At 46.1% G+C, this 17,281-nt stretch overlaps 1 long non-coding RNA gene across 1 annotated transcript; it reads right to left on the bottom strand.

Moving 5' to 3' along the window:
• Window positions 1-12,027: 12,027 nt before the first annotated feature.
• LOC135818269 (uncharacterized) lies at window positions 12,028-13,025 on the bottom strand. Its single transcript, XR_010553652.1, has 4 exons — window positions 12,844-13,025; window positions 12,618-12,758; window positions 12,404-12,470; window positions 12,028-12,109 (listed from the first exon to the last, which is right to left on the bottom strand). It is a non-coding gene; the product is annotated as an uncharacterized LOC135818269 (long non-coding RNA).
• Window positions 13,026-17,281: the final 4,256 nt, after the last annotated feature.

Raw genomic sequence — 17,281 nt, 5'->3', positions numbered from 1 at the left:
ATATTTCCCGACCTTATCCACTATGAAACTCGTTATGCCGCTCAAACCTCACATAATGCTCGTCTTGTTCCTTTCTAATTCTCCATAATGCTCTGATGCTCGAAAAGTCTCATAATGCCGAATATAATGCAGGCATTATCCGCTGGACTCTAGTGACGTGCCATACCAAATGCAGGTGGGAGCAGGTTCCCAATTCGCAGCTATTCGCTGCTACCCGGGGCTTCACGAGGTGTTTGTCGCGCTGGAAACAAAGCGTCTCTGTACGTTTGTATCCCTGGTGATGGTTTGGCCTGGAGAGCAGTATATAAGTGGTGCTTTTCAGGCACAATCTTCCTCAGCCTACTGAAGCTCAACTGATGAGGGGTGAACTCCCCGAAACACTGTGTATTGAGCAGGGAGTGGCGCTTTCTTGCAGTTTACCGAGTGGAAGATGCGACGTGCTCCGCGTGTGCTCCGGATGGCAGTCGTGAGTCAGCCAAGTGTCAAGTTCGGCAAGAAGCGTATGTCCCTAGTTGGAACAATCAAATTCAGGATAGATTATTATTTATTCCCGTAGCTATGCAGAAGACGTTACTTCAGTAACGTCTGGCGCTAGCCAGGGTCCACACAGCTTTAATTTGGTGTTTGTTTGTTTGTTTGTTTGTGTCACGCCTGGCGCTATCCCGTATCTGTCCCGTGCTGTACCGTACCAGCAAAGACAGCTGGCCACAATATTTTTGTTTGTTTGTGCGATCGACATGCCTGGCGCTATCCCGTACCTGTCCCGTACCATCAAGAGTACGGTAGTGGCGGTACCATCAAGAGAATGAGTATACGCGAAGTGTATCGGGGGAATGCATTCAGTGCAGTAACATTTTGTGTGGATTTGTGTGCGAGGCCGAGATTCCACTAGCAGGCTGGCTGGGCCGCCTGTCGACCAGCCCGGGAATCGCATGTAGGCGGATAGCATAATAATTATAACGTATATACAATCATGTAGATGTATAGCAGGGAGTCATAATTATTATGTAAACGACTCCCTACTGTATGGGGAGATTTTCTGGAAAGAAATACGAAGCAGGGAGACGAGTAAATGCAATTAGAATGGATGTTAGTTGCCGTCAGTAAAATAATAATAAGAAGAAGAACGCCCGTGATCGGCAGAGTCAGCGCCGGTCCCAGGAAACGTCAGGACAGACATCTCGTCGACTCCAGAACGCCCGTGATCAGCAGAGTCAACGCCGGTCCCATAGCTATGCAGAAGACGTTACTTCAGTATCTCATTGAAACGTTTTTGCAATACAATGATGTAGCTAATCAAAGGAAAAAGCATTTCCATCAGTTCTAACAACATGCACGATGAGCTAGGCAACAAAGTATAGCGCAGGGCCCTGAGCTTCCAAGCTCTCTCGTTTTATTATTTTCTAATTGTCCGCAAACTCCAACGCAGCCACATTATTATAAACTTCACTTCTCAACTCCAAAAACGATCTCTTCACTGCGATTCAAACCAAAATTATTAACATTACGGGCACCAAGTTTTCGGGCCCGGCCCATCATTAGGGTAATGAATGACAAACAAAATATCCATTGCATACGTACGTAGATATCTTATTGAACTACATGTACATCATATATGAAGACAACAACTATTGACACTGAGAAAGTTAACATAATATTGGTGTGAATATGTTAGTTGAAGAATAGGAAAGAGGTAACAATCAGTATTATTATTCTAACGAAGCAATGATACAATCTTCGTGAAGATCGCCTAGCTCACGTAGAACATCAACACGCTCACCCGTACTCGACTGTGCTGTGCCGGAAAAAACTTCATGCAGTTGATTCAGGATACCCTCCAACAATAGCGAAACATTTTCCGTGGACGACCCACAAGACGACACCACCGGGCGCAGCGGAAGACCTGGCTTGTGGTCCTTCGGTATGCCGTAGAATTGGCTAGTTCGTGAGTTGTGCGGTGAGATTGCTTTGGCGAGTGCATGCGGAAGTTTGTGCTTGGTGAGATTGTCCAATGTCGTCCTTGTCTGCTTATCCAAGTAGTCGGTCGTCGGTCTTCACATCAGAGCGTTCGTAACGATCTGGACAGTTCAGCATAACAGACACTTTCTGCACATAACTATCACGGGACAGTCCAGCATAACAGACACTTTCTGCACATAACGATCACGGGACATGACCACAAATCCTTTGCTCTTGTCGGAAGGTTTCACTACAAAGTCTTCATTCTCGCGGATATCTCTCGAGGCTCCTCTATCCTAAAAAAAAAAGGATTTCGACAACGAAGAAACAAGCACCCATCATGGAGGAGAAGGAGGAGAATGGTCTGAGACGCCTCAAAGAAAATATCACCAAGCTATACCACCGGGAAATGAAAAGCACCAGCACCAACGGACGGCAACTCACGAAGAAGGAGATTTGTGGTCATGTCCCGTGAAGCAGGCAGGCAATCGTCTTGTAGAGTGCAGTGCAATGTCAGCAAGCAGGCAGGCAATCATCTTTAGTCTTGTAGAGTGCAGTGCAATGCCGACTCATCTCGCCCGTTGTGGTTGTGGCAAAGCTTGACAAGAGATGTTACCTGGCCTAACGTTAGCTGCGGAGAGAAAGTGTTATTTTTCTGTGTATATTATTATTATTAATTAACTAAGCTATATTCTGCCAGGATCTGGCAACATTTGACAAGACTTAGTAATATTTGGTGGATGTGCAGGCAGCTTGGTCAACCTTTCAGCACCAACATCGGAGTTGTGCAGGGAGACCCCCTCTCCCCCATCATGTACATAATGTATGCTGAAGGTGCCATGAGGAAGATCGATGAACAGTGCCCATTCTCGCGCTGATGACACCACGGTACACGCTGCCAATGCCAACTTTTTTTCTCTTTTTTTCTCTACAAAATCCACATATCTCCAGACACTGGGATGAAACATGGAGTGTGGTGGTGTGGGGCTCATTAAGCTCCGCCGACCAGAGGTCTCGGCTTCATAGCTCCATGGACGCACCAAAGGGAGATTGTGTAGGGAAGATTAAATTCAAAAAGAAAACAGAAGAAAAAATGGAAAGATTTTATTGCTCAGTGAGCAAGAGAATAAGTTGAGTATTGATGTGAACGCTGTTAGACTTTTAAATTCAAGAGGAGACTGTCTGTGAGGAGAGATTATGTCCAAGCAGTGTAGGACACTATACCCTCTTACTCGCGTATGCTATGAGTGGCCCAGTGCCAGTTCGTTCTGTGGAGATGGTGATAAGCTGCTGTCTTGAACCTTTGGATGTTCTTTGGTTGAATTGGGTGAGGAATGATATACACTCCACAACTTTACCAACTATCGTCAACTCGTGTGAATCCATTTTTGCTGAAGATAACCTCCGTTTGATCGTCGATAAAACTGAGTATTTTGAAACGTCAAAAGATAACAACAACTGGAAATGCGTCAAACTCCTTGGGTCAAGACTTGGAACAGCAGAAGACGTATCACAGAGAATTAGTGCAGCCAACCGTGCCTTCTCATCCATCGCTTGGAAGAGACATTCCCTTGTGTCCCGTTTCTGCATGTTTAATTGTCTAATCATGCCCATTCTAGTTATATAGCTAGAGTAACATGAAAAGAAGCGTGAGAATGCAGCACAGCTAGCGGTTATGCATAACGCGTGTAGCTATATAACTGGTTGTTTTAGTGATTCTTACTATGTGACGATGTTCCACTGATGATGGTCACACGAAAACGTTCTGGAATTGTTTCATTTTAATTGTTTATACATGATTATGAGTGCACAATTGATATTTTTCATTGCTATTTTACGACTGTTGTCTCCTCGTCGGTTATTTACATGCCCATTCTGTTATTATAATTGTGCCCTTTGGACATTGTCCAAAGCCCTTTCCTCCAAATTGGATACAATGTCATGTATATGGCATAGGAAAAAGCTGAACTTTCTCATGAATATCCACCATCCTCATCACATCACAAATAATCACCTGTACTCCCAAACCAATAGCATCCCTATTACCTCTATTTGCAGAGAACGTCGACTTCTGTGGTTTGGCCACGTTGTCCGACAAGGCCCTCACTCTCCATCATACCAGGCGCTGATGTTAGCCACTGACACCTCTGACATCAAGAAGCCACGGAGACGCCCCCTCCCCCCCCCCCCCCCCCCCAATGCGTTGGATGAACAATGTCCGAAAGGATCTCAAGAGTGTCGAACTTACCATCAGCAACGCCCAGAGTGCCAGACCCAAGCTCATGACCGTAAACTACGGCGAGAAACTCTCAACAGATGCGTTAGCTCATGCTTTGAGTGACATGCGAAACTGTATATTATTATTATTCGGTCGTGTGTGTGACAGGCGTATGATCGTGCTGTATAGGGACGATGGACTTGCCGCCGTCCGTAGTGTCTCTGCACGCGATGTTGACTTCCTCGACGTTACATTTCATTCACCAACGAGCCGATTTAGTGCGTATCGGAAGCCGATTGACACCCCCCCCCCCCTCTACGTGCACCGACCGTCACTCTAACCACCCCCTGTCATTCTCAAGAGTCTGCCAGTTGGGATCAATATACGTCTGTCGGACATATCATGTGACGAGGCCGCATTCTCAGAGGCGAAGAGCATTGTACAATAACGCACTGGAGGTCGGCGGCTACGCCGAGCGAGTCGAGTACTCTGAGAGAAAGAGACCAGCAGAGGAAAAGAAGAAAAGATCGAGAAAATCAACATGTATGATCTGGTTCAATCCCCCTTTAGCCTGAATGTATCTACTGACGTGGCACGTTGCTTCTGAAGGCAGTTGACAGACATTGCCCAAAGAAGTCACCATTCCACAAGATCTTCAACAGGAATAATGCCAAGGTCAGCTATTCCACAATGCCGAATATGCAGTCGATTATCCGGGGCCACAACAACCGAATCTCGAAAGAGGATAGCAATGACCAGCAGCCGGCAGAGGCCTAGTCATGCAACTGCCGAATCAAGCCAGAATGCCCCGTGCACGGGCAGCGTCTCGATAGCAGCATAGTTTACCGCGCCGATGGGAATATCGACACAGTTGATAAGAAATTCTACTATGGCCTAACCGAGAACACGTTCAAGCAACGATACAACGGCCACATCACCACATTCCGGCATGAGCTGTATGAGAAGAACACGGAGCTGTCCAAGCATGTGTATAAGGTGAAGAGGGCAGGCAAGCCGCACCCAATTGCATGGTCCAACGCTCGATCTGCAAGGGCTTACTCCAGCTCAAGCAAGAGGTGTGATCTTTGCCTCACGGAGAAGCTCTTCATCGCCAGTGCAGACAAAGCCAGATGCCTAAACGAGCGATCTGAGCTTGTGTCGTAGTGGCGCCATTAGAACAAAATAATATTACACTTCACTGTACTTTTCAAATATTGTCACCTGATCCTAGCAGAATATCGCTTAGTTAATGATAATTATACACAGAAAAATAACACTTTCTCTCCACAGCTATAGACGTTAGGCCAGGTAACATCTCTTGTCAAGCTTTGCCACCTGATCCTAGTAGAATATCGCTACACAGAAAAATAACACTTTCTCGTAACTTATTGGTCTTTTCTCTTTACATTATAATATTTGCTCAACATTCGAGTTCTAAGGAAGCAAAATGCCGTCCCATAGAGCACGAGAGGTTGACGATACACCTGACCTAATAGTTTACCAGGTACATGTATGATGATGACAGCACATCACGACCAGGACAGGTAGTTGTGAAGGGTCTTTACAACTCCCTGGGCACAACAGAGGACAAATCGGGGGTTATCCGTGGCATGCCTCCACGCGGTTCACATAGTAGTCGGCGGACCGGGATCCTATACCAACCTGTCTCCGGTTGCAATCAGGAACACGGGTTTTAATGCACCTCCAGCAGGTGGTACCCTGTCATCAGGATACTCCAGTACATGTACATGACTGTACATGACTGAATACCATGTACATATTGTACAGGAACTTGTCAAATAATACTAATCACCAGACAGTTAGCTGTTTAGACCTTGTTAGCCTAATGTTAGGTCTCCTCAGCAGAGCTCAGAGGTGGTGGGGGGAGGGGAGCGAGAGAGAGGGAGAGAGAGAGAGAGAGAGAGAGAGAGAGAGAGAGAGTGAGAGAGAGAGAGAGAGAGAAAGAGAGAGATAGAGAGAGAGAGATAGAGAGATAGCGAGAGAGAGATAGAGAGCGATAGATAGATAGATAGATAGATAGATATATAGATAGAGAGAGAGACAGGGGCAAAGAATCAATGTCAGAGTGCTCTAACTGCGATAAACACAGCGAGCTTTGCACGGGGGCATACTTATAACATTGACGCTAAATAAAAGGAGTGCTCAACCAAGCCAGGACGAGAGAACGTAGTAATTTTGATGTAAGAATCTCATTTTCTTTGAATCATCTGAAAGAGAGCTGTGAGAATGTGTAGTTAACCCCTAATATGATAAGATCATGCATGTATATGATTGTACAGGGCATATCAGAAAGTTGTAATTGATGTATTTTTTAATATTGACCACTGTCTCTCGTTCATAATATTATTCATATGGCGCATGACCGGGGCCCTGCCATTTGGGCTCTGGGTGATATGAGCAATACATAACCCTGTCCCGCCCAATCCACATGAAAGGCGCAGCTTTGAGAATCCATCACCAATACACACAAGGTGTACACCACACGGAATATGTCAGAATGCAATCGACTTCACTTGTAGCGCACCCGCACTTGGCGAATTTCGTGATCATACTCATAGCCAATCAGAGTCCATGTCCCTGTTTAGACTCATACAAACAAAAGATCCCTTACAGTAGATCAAATAATTTTCGTTGATAAGGAACCACCATATCTCTTCATCTTGTGGGGCGCCATGCTAACTACAGTTGTGGCAAGTGAAATCCGACACTTGGCATAAGGGACTGCACCGTGCATCCTGCAGCCTCTGCAGCCCTGCATACGTACAGTACATGTGCTGCATAAAACCTTATCTCTCTGATGGCAGAATTCGTAATCATCACAGTCAAGGTTCAAAAGGTGCTGGCAAAAATGAATGGGAATTGGCAGGGGCGTACGCCGCTCGCCTCCAGGAGTGGTTCCCATGCCAACTGATGAACCACCATTACACACAATTGAAATGCTGTTTTTCGTACCCCACAGAGTTTCTGCATATTCTCCTCAGACTGGGTGACATCCACAAGCTGCTGGACGATGTCATTGCTACGCATTTATGGTTTTAAAAGACTGAACGTTTCCCCGTTTTATGGATGTTTTGTTCAGCATGACGATTGCATGCAGTCTTGAAAGCTGCCTAAGTTTCGAATCATCTGGAGCAAACATCACACAGGGCAAGCAGAAGCCACCATTGCATGCCTGTCAAAAGACTATCCAGGGTAACTCCTCCAACAAGGATAGTTGAAAGCGGCGCTGTTTGCCATCCATCTGGATACGCACAGGAAATGAAATCCTTCGCCTGCGGTGGCGCACAATGATTGTCGATGACGGAAATCTTTTCCGTGTCCAGCAAATTTCGGGGGACTGGATTCCACTGTGGACGTCGACTTTCAGAATATCTCTTCCAACACACTCCCATGTCATTGAAATAAGTTTTGGATGATCCAGCAGCTTCCAACAACGGTCGCTCTACAGCTTCGCCGACGATTTCTTCCTCAGCGCTGCTCGTTGCATGCATACTTCACTTGCACGTCAGGTGCGTCTGCATTCTCATCTATCGCTTGACCTTTGCCACTAGCACTGGCTACACACTTTGCCTGCAGCTCAAAATAGCTCTGAATAGAGCGCTGGCCCTCTGGATGTCGACTCTTCATTTTTCGAAAGCATCGTCAAAACACGACCAACTTTGTCAAAACAAACTCCAAAAGAAAATTTGACTCTGAGATCGAGGAATCCGGCGATGTAACTAGACTAGAGACTTTGTTGAACCCATGATGGGTTCAGGCATGGCCCAGTTCAGTAGATCTACGCTGTGTCCCACTCCCAGCACCACTTTCCCACCTCAGTCCTGGGCTAGTCACCGTCCTCGGACCGGCAGGCGGACTCCAGACATGCACTGCATGCACTTGCACTGTGAGTCTGTGAGCGCTGGGCCTGGCCCTGGATCAAAAAACTCTCTGTACCCATATCGAATTTGTTTTACTGGTTCCCGGGCATCCCGGGAACCGCCCTATGTACGCCCCTGATTGGATACCAATACTCCTTATGTGTACCATGTTTGTGAACTGCGTGTATCTAAGCTGTGACCTTTCGACCTGTTTGTGATGCATACGGCTCTATAGTACAAATTAGGTGCAGTGCATTACATCATTGATGTCCATTTGAGGCGCTGTCCCCTATGGCAAGTGTCCGATTTCACTTGCCACAACTGTACATTGCCCGTCCGGTAGTGCAATGTCTCACATATTAAACCAATCATACTGTCATGAGCTACATGTCGTGTTGCTTCTATGGTGCGAATCCATTTCGGTTATAAAGAACCTGGCCTATAGAGAAGTAATTCTCCTGTACAATGGTGTTGGTTATATCAGGAGTTGAATTTGCTATGGTCAAAACAGTACTATCTATACAGTATGGATGCTGTTCACGTTATGAGGTCACCGCTATGCACAGGATACTGCATTAATGGAAGAAGACATTACAAACACTGCTACCTTGAGGTTATTTTCAACAGAATCAACACACACACACACAAACTACTTTGACTTTTCAACGCCCGTCGCGGGAGGCGATGGTAGCGGTGCCACGGCAGAAACCATGGCAACTTGTGCGGGAATTGCACCATTCAACAGCTTGCAAGGCTGAAGAATTGACCTCAACTATTCAGCCTCAGTAGTCCACACCACACAGGTTTGAAGCGGGTTTTTGTAGCCACACACAAACACACACACACACACGCACACACACACACATACACACACATGCACACACACATACACGCACGCGGGCGTGCATGCACGTGCACCCACGCCTGCGTGCACACGCACACGCACATGCGCGCACGCACAGACATACACACACACACAAGCACCATGTACCATGTGCACCAACCACGTGAGTAGACAGAATCAGTACAAGGAAAACGTGATGTCGATGTGAACAATTCAAACTAACTGTTGCATAGATATCCTAATCATATGATTAATCTGCTAGAAAACAATCCAATAAGTAAAATTAACCCTAGGACGGCCACCACTTTCAGTACTCCTAGAACGGCCAAACGGTGTCATTTGACACCTGCATACATTTCCATGTCTAAGACCTATGATATAGGTTATTATAGTTTTTTGTTTTCAGTGCTGGCTATCACTAGCGGCATTTATGATGTACACAACACATTAGGAGACACTCAGACACTATTGTTGACTATACGCAACTAAAATACGATGTACGCGTAACGGCAATTGCGAAGGATGAACTCAATTACTGGCAAAACTTCAATTACTTGCATAGGAATGTCTTATAATCACAGAGTTACATTAACAAGCAATGTGTCAACGTCACTGGGCACATGGAGAACTGCTTTTTGGGAATATGTGCTTTGGCATAATCGGATTACTCGACCGTCACGATGAATAACACACAGTAGCAAGTACAAACATGGAATGACTATGAACATCATTGTTTCACCAAGCTGACATGGTTTCAAGATTAGGCGAGTAACGACTGAATTTTAGACTCTTTCAAAGAGGTATACCCTTCTCTTCTCCTTGGCCGGCACTTAGAAACCAGATGCCATGACTATCTACAAGCTTATTGACCAGTGCAGGAATGAGCGTTTTCTGGATGTGCATGAACTAGCAAAGGTCTGGGATATTGTGAAGGCGTTGATGCCTGTCACATCTATTCTTTTATGTAACCGCCTTGCAAGGGGACATCTTCTGGAATAGTCTTTGTTGAGTAGATCCACCACATTCGAGCGAAATGGTCAAGGACATATCTCGTCTTTTGCTAGAATTTGTCTATGTGGGGCTTCCTACTCTCACCATGTAAAACATATGGCTCTAGGTGGTCTACGCTAGGCGGACCATTGATAATTCTTGCTATTTCTACCTTCTACGTCTACCGTCTTTTCATCCTACAATGTAATCTTGAAAAACAAAATGCAATCCGCGAATAGTGGCAATGAAGTTAGATGGTGGTTCACTTCAATTTACTAAAGTGGTTCATACTGCAACTCTTTCTTCTCCAACAGTTTCTTGACCAGTAGTGCATTGATGATGAAGTTATCAGTTATTACTTAGCAATCACCTTCTGCAGCATCCGGCGCCACTAAAGAGAGAGAGAGAGAAGGCATCCCAGCGGCTGCCTACCCGTTTAGCCTGAAGCGGGGAGGAAGAGGTTTGGTTCAAGAGCCTTATTTGCTCGTCAAGTAGTTAGAAAGGATTATCTACACAGCACCATCCTTGCGATAATGCCGTTTACCATCTCCAGGTTACAGAGTTGCGATTCCTCTTCCTCAACACTATCCATTTCGGGGTCTCCACCACTCCTGCAACTGTTTCTGACAATTCCTTGTCTGGACTATCCCGCAATCCTCGTCCGCTCTCTGGAAGCTCGTAAACCTCAATACATTCTGAATCCACAGGTACTCAGGTGTTGTGACCGCGCGATTCGCCCTCATATGACAGAACAGATCCACCACTGCCAATGGTCACTACACTTGAACAGCCATAAAATGAAGATAAAGTGGGAAATTTGGCTTTCATGGTCATCAGATTCATGCATGGTAATTGGCTACATCTATTCTAGTATTTCCTTGGCCGTCAGACCGCGATGGCTCCTCTGGGGCAATTTACAGGAAAATGAAAGGGAATGATCTGTATCAAGGCCATTAGCTGAAGAGTGTTTGTGTAATCTGTGCACTAATGGTTACCCGCCCCAAATTCGCAATTCTCGCCCGACGGTTGTATGTTGATCATATATTTTGTCCTGTATACAGCGATTTTCCTGCCCATGCACCTTTCTTTTGTCTGGTTGGCATACGAGAAACTCGATATGGCCGACACCAGTAGTAAGTGCGGGGCAGGTTCTGGCACACTTTTTGACCTTTGACCTTTGGTCCAAATAAGGCACACTGTGTCGGTCGTGCTGGGTCTGGCCTCGGGATCCCCCAGAGTTTGACCTTTGACCCCTGGCATGCCATAAATGTCATTCTTAAGGTTCTTTTCGCCATAGATGGCGAACGTGCACTTGTGCACGTTCGGTGCATTCGCACCGGGGAGTAGTAAAATACGTACTATCCCCTGATTTGCACATCGTAGATGTGCATTGCATGCAGTGAATGACATATTGCGCATGCGTGCATACGCACGCGGAGCGTGTGACCTTCAGTGGTCCTATGCGTGTGGAAAAGACGCAGTGCAACACAAGGTGTACTAGTACACGTGTCATTATACTACTCCCTGATTCGCACTTCGTAGATGTGCAGCAAACAAGCTCACGTTCCGTGCATTCGTTTTATTTGCACATCGTAGATGTGCACTGATTGACAAGTTGCCCATGCAGAGCATGCCTAATCGGCTTTTCGATCGGTTAAGAGAATGTTCAAATTCGGCCATATTATGAGCCCCAAGATCAGAACTCGGCTCAACGTAGTACTTGAAGTCACCGTTCCCATTAGGTCATGTACATTTACACACACTCTGTTGAAGCACTGAAACATCGGTTTTCGGCGAATTCAACAAGCGAAATTTGAAAATTCGGCGAAAAGATGGGTGATTTCTTCAAAACCACTTTCTTCGGCGAATTTTTCGGCCGGCCGATTTGGGAAATGCCTACTATCCATGCAGGTGCATTAGATGCATATTTCTATTTTGATCGGGATACAGTAAGAATCAACCGGCTACGCCCGGAGTATCATGCATCAAAACAATTATTGAAGGGGTGTCACAGTGAAGCAGTGTTGCTACGCACCGCAAATCCCCTCTGCACTGCACCGAATCTATACTGGAGAATCCAGAGTGACCAGCAAAGAGTCACAACCCGCACGTATCCAGTCACACTAAGGCATATCCACCATTCCCCACATATTCACTGTAACAAAACACAATACTGTTTACTATAATGCACTTTTATTTAAATGGACTTGGATGAGTCTGTAGAAGAGAACACAATGCACGCACACGCATGCATGCGCGGGCACACACACACACACACACACACACACACACACACACACACACACACATCTAGGTTATAGTGCTATACACATATCTAGGGTTTAGGAAGCACGAGAATGTGTCGAAGCACCCACACATACCCCTTCATGCAGTGTACTTCAGTAGCCCAACACATTACGACTGCACAGGACCATCACAAAACACATTACGACTGCACTGTTACTACACTACACACACAGTTACTACACTACGCCTGTTACAAGTACTTACAAATAATTTTGAAACAAATGGCACATCCCGAAGACGGCAGGTCCAGACCTTCATACATCATCATCATCTGTAAAACCAAGCATGAGCGCACACAAACACTATTAGTGTCACGAATACGGAAGCAGGGTATTAAAGACAAGAGGATACGAAACAAGTAAGTATCGCTATAACGAGGGGGATAAGTATACATGTAGACAGAGCAGTGCTTACTTACAGGGTCCTAATACGCTCCACGGCGTCCCGGTAGTCGAACTGCAACAGCAGCCCGACCTGCCGGCCCTCCCAGTAACGGGTTAGATGGGCCGCACCCGCCAGGTGTGCGGCCACGGCTGGGCCTCCCACCAGCCTTTCTCCACTGTAAAAACGAAAGAAACCGCAGAAAGCACAGTGTCATAGAGCTCTTTTGTTGGGGGAGAGAGCTAGGAGCACTGCACACTTACCATTTGTCACAATATATGATGAGAAAGAGGCGGCGCTTGACGCACCGCCTCAGGTGCTGGAATAGGGGTATTACCCCTGACATTCGAACGCTACAGTGACAAGTGAAAGCCATTTGGACTGTAATGATACTGAAGTGAAGGTGTGAACCGCAAAGCAAGACCTTTACCTTCTTCCTGTCGAATTCGCTCCCCAGCTGCATACCGACATCATCCGCTAAAACCCAATCATACCAAGTAACGCAAAGGTCATCAGTTGACCTTTTGGACTTTTCAACTCTTATCCAAAACCACCAAGAGGAAAAAACCAGGATGAAGAAGACGTCAGATGTAGAAGCGTTTGTGGAGGAGTTGTTACATTATTCTCAGTAAATAGATATGGCTGATACATTCGGTGTAGACGTGGACGACCGGTCGTGGTCTCTCACCACGGGTCCTTTACTAATAGAAAGGCGGACGCCAATAAGAACTGTTGTGGAGGTGGCAGATCAAAACGCGCAGCAAGAAATTTGGCACGTCGATGGTAGACTCCATCGGGAGGACGGACCAGCTCTTGTTGATAGTAGGGGAGTGTCCGCCTGGTGCTATGAAGGTCGCCTTCATCGCGTTAATGAACGGGCTTGGATAGGACGGGGTAGCATCGAGTACTACCTCAACGGCGCCTAGAGCCGGCGGTCCTGCAGCCAGTTATTGTGACGCCACATGCTGTATTCTACGGTGGTATCACCAAGGAAGGCTCCACAGGGAGAATGCGCCAGCGGTTATATACAGGGAAGGTAACAATCGTGTACGGGAGTGGTACCGATACAACCTTCGGCATAGGGAAGATGGACCTGCTTTCATCTCTCAGGAGGAGGAGGGTGTCTATCAGTGGTACCTCAACGGGGTGTATTACGGTGACCACCATCAAGACCAGGCAATACACCCCATGGAGCTGCAGTACATCAATGTAGTGCCTACTAAGGTAGACTCGTCAGCAATAAGTCATGAGTCCAGTTGTGTGATTTGTCAGGATGCCCTGGATCGTCCTCTATCCAAGTTGGAGTGTGGTCATGAATTTCACTTCCACTGTATCAAGGAGTGGATCAGTTCTGCCCCCAGCCCTACTTGCCTAACCTGCCGCTACTCCATGACTGCTGAGGACTTGGTTGAGTTCTTGTAGTAATACATGACACAGCTGCATGTAGGCGACTACGAATGACCAGTCATGTGCTACAGACGGACACGGACACGCCACCCTAAGTAGCCATGAGCGTCTCTTTGGACAAGGGCAACAAAGCACCCCGTGGGCGGCCAAGGTTGACACTAGCCACAAGTCTGCTCGCTCAGTTGAATAAGCTGGGTGTGCCCATGAAGACCATGGAAGACCTTTCCAGGTGCCGGCAACAAGCAGAGGACAAGACAGACTGGAAGAAACTGTGCAGCTCGACACTCGAGGACAAATCAGTATCAGCAGCTACTACACCTTGCTGATGATGCTCACAAGACAGAAGTGGGAAAAACACTGAATTTCTTTATTTAGTGCTCAACTACGCGAAATGTGTTATTATTATTATACATGTTCAACTGTACTCAGTCTGGCTGACTGCCATTCTCTACCACACATTACCGGACACTGTTGTGGGTGTCGTCGTTATCGTCGTCGTTGTTGATGTTGTTGTTGTGGGTTGTTGTCGTCGTTATCGTCGTCGTTGTTGATTTTATTGGTGGCTGTTGTTGTCGGTTGTTGTCGGTTGTTGTCGTTGTTTGTTGTTGGTTGTTGTTGGTTATTGTTGGTTGTTGTTGGTTGTTGTTGGGTGTAATTGTTGGTTGTTGTTGGTTGTTGTCGGTTGTTGTCAGGTGTTGTTGGCTGTTGTTGGTTGTTGTTGTCGGTTGTTGTCGGTTGTTGGGTGTTGTTGTCGGTTGTTGGGTGTTCTTGTTGGTTGTTGTTGGTTGTTGTTGGTTGTTGTCGGTTGTTGGTTGTTGTTGGTTGTTGTTGTTGGCTGTTGTTGGTTGTTGTTGGATGTTGTTGTCGGTTGTTGTCGGTTGCTGGTTGTTGTTGTTGGTTGTAGTTGGTTGTTGTCGGTTGTTGTTGTTTGTTGTCGGTTGTTGTCGGTTGTTGTCGGTTGTTGTTGGTTATTGTTGGTTGTTGTTGGTTGTTGTTGTTGTGTGTTGTTGGGTGTTGTTGTTGGTTGTTGTCGGTTGTTGTCAGGTGTTGTCAGGTGTTGTTTGCTGTTGTTGGTTGTTGTTGCCGGTTGTTGTCGGTTGTTGGGTGTTGTTGTCGGTTGTTGGGTGTTGTTGTTGGTTGGTGTTGGTTGTTCTTGGTTCTTGTCGGTTGTTGTCCGTTGTTGTCGGTTGTTGTTGTTGGTTGTTGTTGGTTGTTGTTGGTTGTTGTTGGTTGTTGTTGGCTGTTGTTGGTTGTTGTTGGTTGTTGTTGTCGGTTGGTGTCGGTTGTTGGTTGGTTGTTGTTGTTGTTGGTTGTTGTTGGTTGTAGTTGGTTGTTATCGGTTGTTGTTGGTTGTTGGATGTTGTTGTCGGTTGTTGTCGGTTGTTGTCGGTTGTTGTTTGTTGATGTTGGTTGTTGTTGGCGATTGTTGGTTGCTGTTGGTTGTTGTTGGTTGTTGTCGGTTGTTGTCGGTTGTTGTCGGTTGTTGGCTGTTGTTGTTGTTGGTTGTTGATTGTTGTTGGTTGTTGTCGGTTGTTGTCGGTTGTTGTCGGTTGTTGGCTGTTGTTGTTGTTGGTTGTTGATTGTTGTTGGTTGTTGTGGGTTGTTGTCGGTTGTTGTCGGTTGTTGTGTTTTAATCGTTATTTTGTTCATTATCCAGGAGGATGTTGCTATGATACAGTACCATTTTTTCGCATATTTGAGACAAGTTTGTGTAACGTTAGTGTGACGTGGGGTATGCTGATTGGATGTGAGGTGGTGAGAGTATGCTGATTGGCCGATAACAATTAGTGGAAGGGATAAAGTAATGCGCTGCTTGTGCAGCTTAACCAAACACATGGTCTGTGGGAAACACCTTAGTAAAATAAATATAATAATAATAACATGAATTGCCACCGGCACCTGAGAGACTCGAGCCCCGCAACCTTGTTCAAATCGGACTTGGTAGCTTCGTACTGGAACTTAATCTTCTTCTTTTTGAGGTATGACCATACAAAACGCGCTTGGATTTTTTCATTTATTTTATTTTTTATTTTTTCATTTTTTTTTTCATTGCGACATTTTTAGCAGATGTCCACTCGTGAAACAAAGGTGAATCTGGAACGAATAAATGGTCCATGTCAAAGGCATGACGAGTCTTGAAGTCTTCACATTCATGATGGAACCTTGTCATGATTGACGCATTCCTTGATGGTGCGCACATGAAATCACCCTGCCCCATCTTTTCCAATTCCATTCTTTTCACATCCTGCAACACATACCCTACTAGTATCAGTGGGGGGTGCTAGAATCAGAAGAGGCAAGGCAGCACTCTTCCGTGGATGTATTACTCGACACAACACCACCCATACTTGTTTTCTAGAAGTTTTGACTATAATGATATATTGCAGTAGGAAGTAGTATATAGTCAAATAGGATAGGATAAGAATGAATGATCAGCTGTCTGATAAAGAATGCAGTTCATTAAAGACTTATTGGAAGCTCTCTACCAGCTGATCGTCTTGTTGGACGGCGACACTGCATAATGATATGAAGCTCTCAGTTAGCTGTTTCAGTTCCGTGGTAGAAAGTGTCATGTGCGCGTCCAGAGCAGGATGAAAACATCTGGGCTCCACGTGGATGCAGACGATTGGAGCAACAGTAAGACGTACCTTCAACGCCTGCTCGTCAATGTCGAGGGAGACTGCCCCGGGGTAGATGAAAACATCTTGTTCCACATCCAGTTCGAACGAGCTGGTCGGGACTAGCTTGCTTTCACCGTTGATGTACACCCGACACTGACCGTAGGACGAGCGTGATGGGTAGAAGTTGGTCTTGATCTTCTCCACACGTCCTCTTCGGAGAGTGTCACGGAGCGATGGACAAGTCTTGATCAAGTTCGTAATGATGAACTCAGTGGACTCATTCAGTTCGATGTAAACCTGTCCTTGAGCATCTTTGCGAGCTGTTGCCGTACTACCACAGGCTGGTAGAGCTCCTGAAGGGAAGTACATCTTATAACCAGGCTTGTAGAAGGATCTACCTGATGACTTGTAGGACAGTTGCATGTCCTCCTGAAACCCATCCACCACAATCTCTTTGTGGAGCTTGGTAGGAGCAGGTGGCACATAGCGACGCTTAGCCGGTACTGCGTTCGAAGAGAGCACAACTTGAGGAGGGTCAGCAGGAAGAGCGGAATTCTTCCTCACCCGTCGCTCGTATAGGGAATCCATCTTCCAGGAAGCGAAGGCAGAACAACTCATCAGCACTGTATTCGATGAACGAATGACTCAACTACAGGACAACCATCTGTATTTA

Source organism: Sycon ciliatum, chromosome 5 (assembly GCF_964019385.1).
Source record: "Sycon ciliatum chromosome 5, ocSycCili1.1, whole genome shotgun sequence".
Classification (NCBI taxonomy): domain Eukaryota; kingdom Metazoa; phylum Porifera; class Calcarea; order Leucosolenida; family Sycettidae; genus Sycon; species Sycon ciliatum.
Note: the sequence above shows the minus strand (reverse complement) of the source record. Positions and strands in the feature narration are given on the sequence as shown.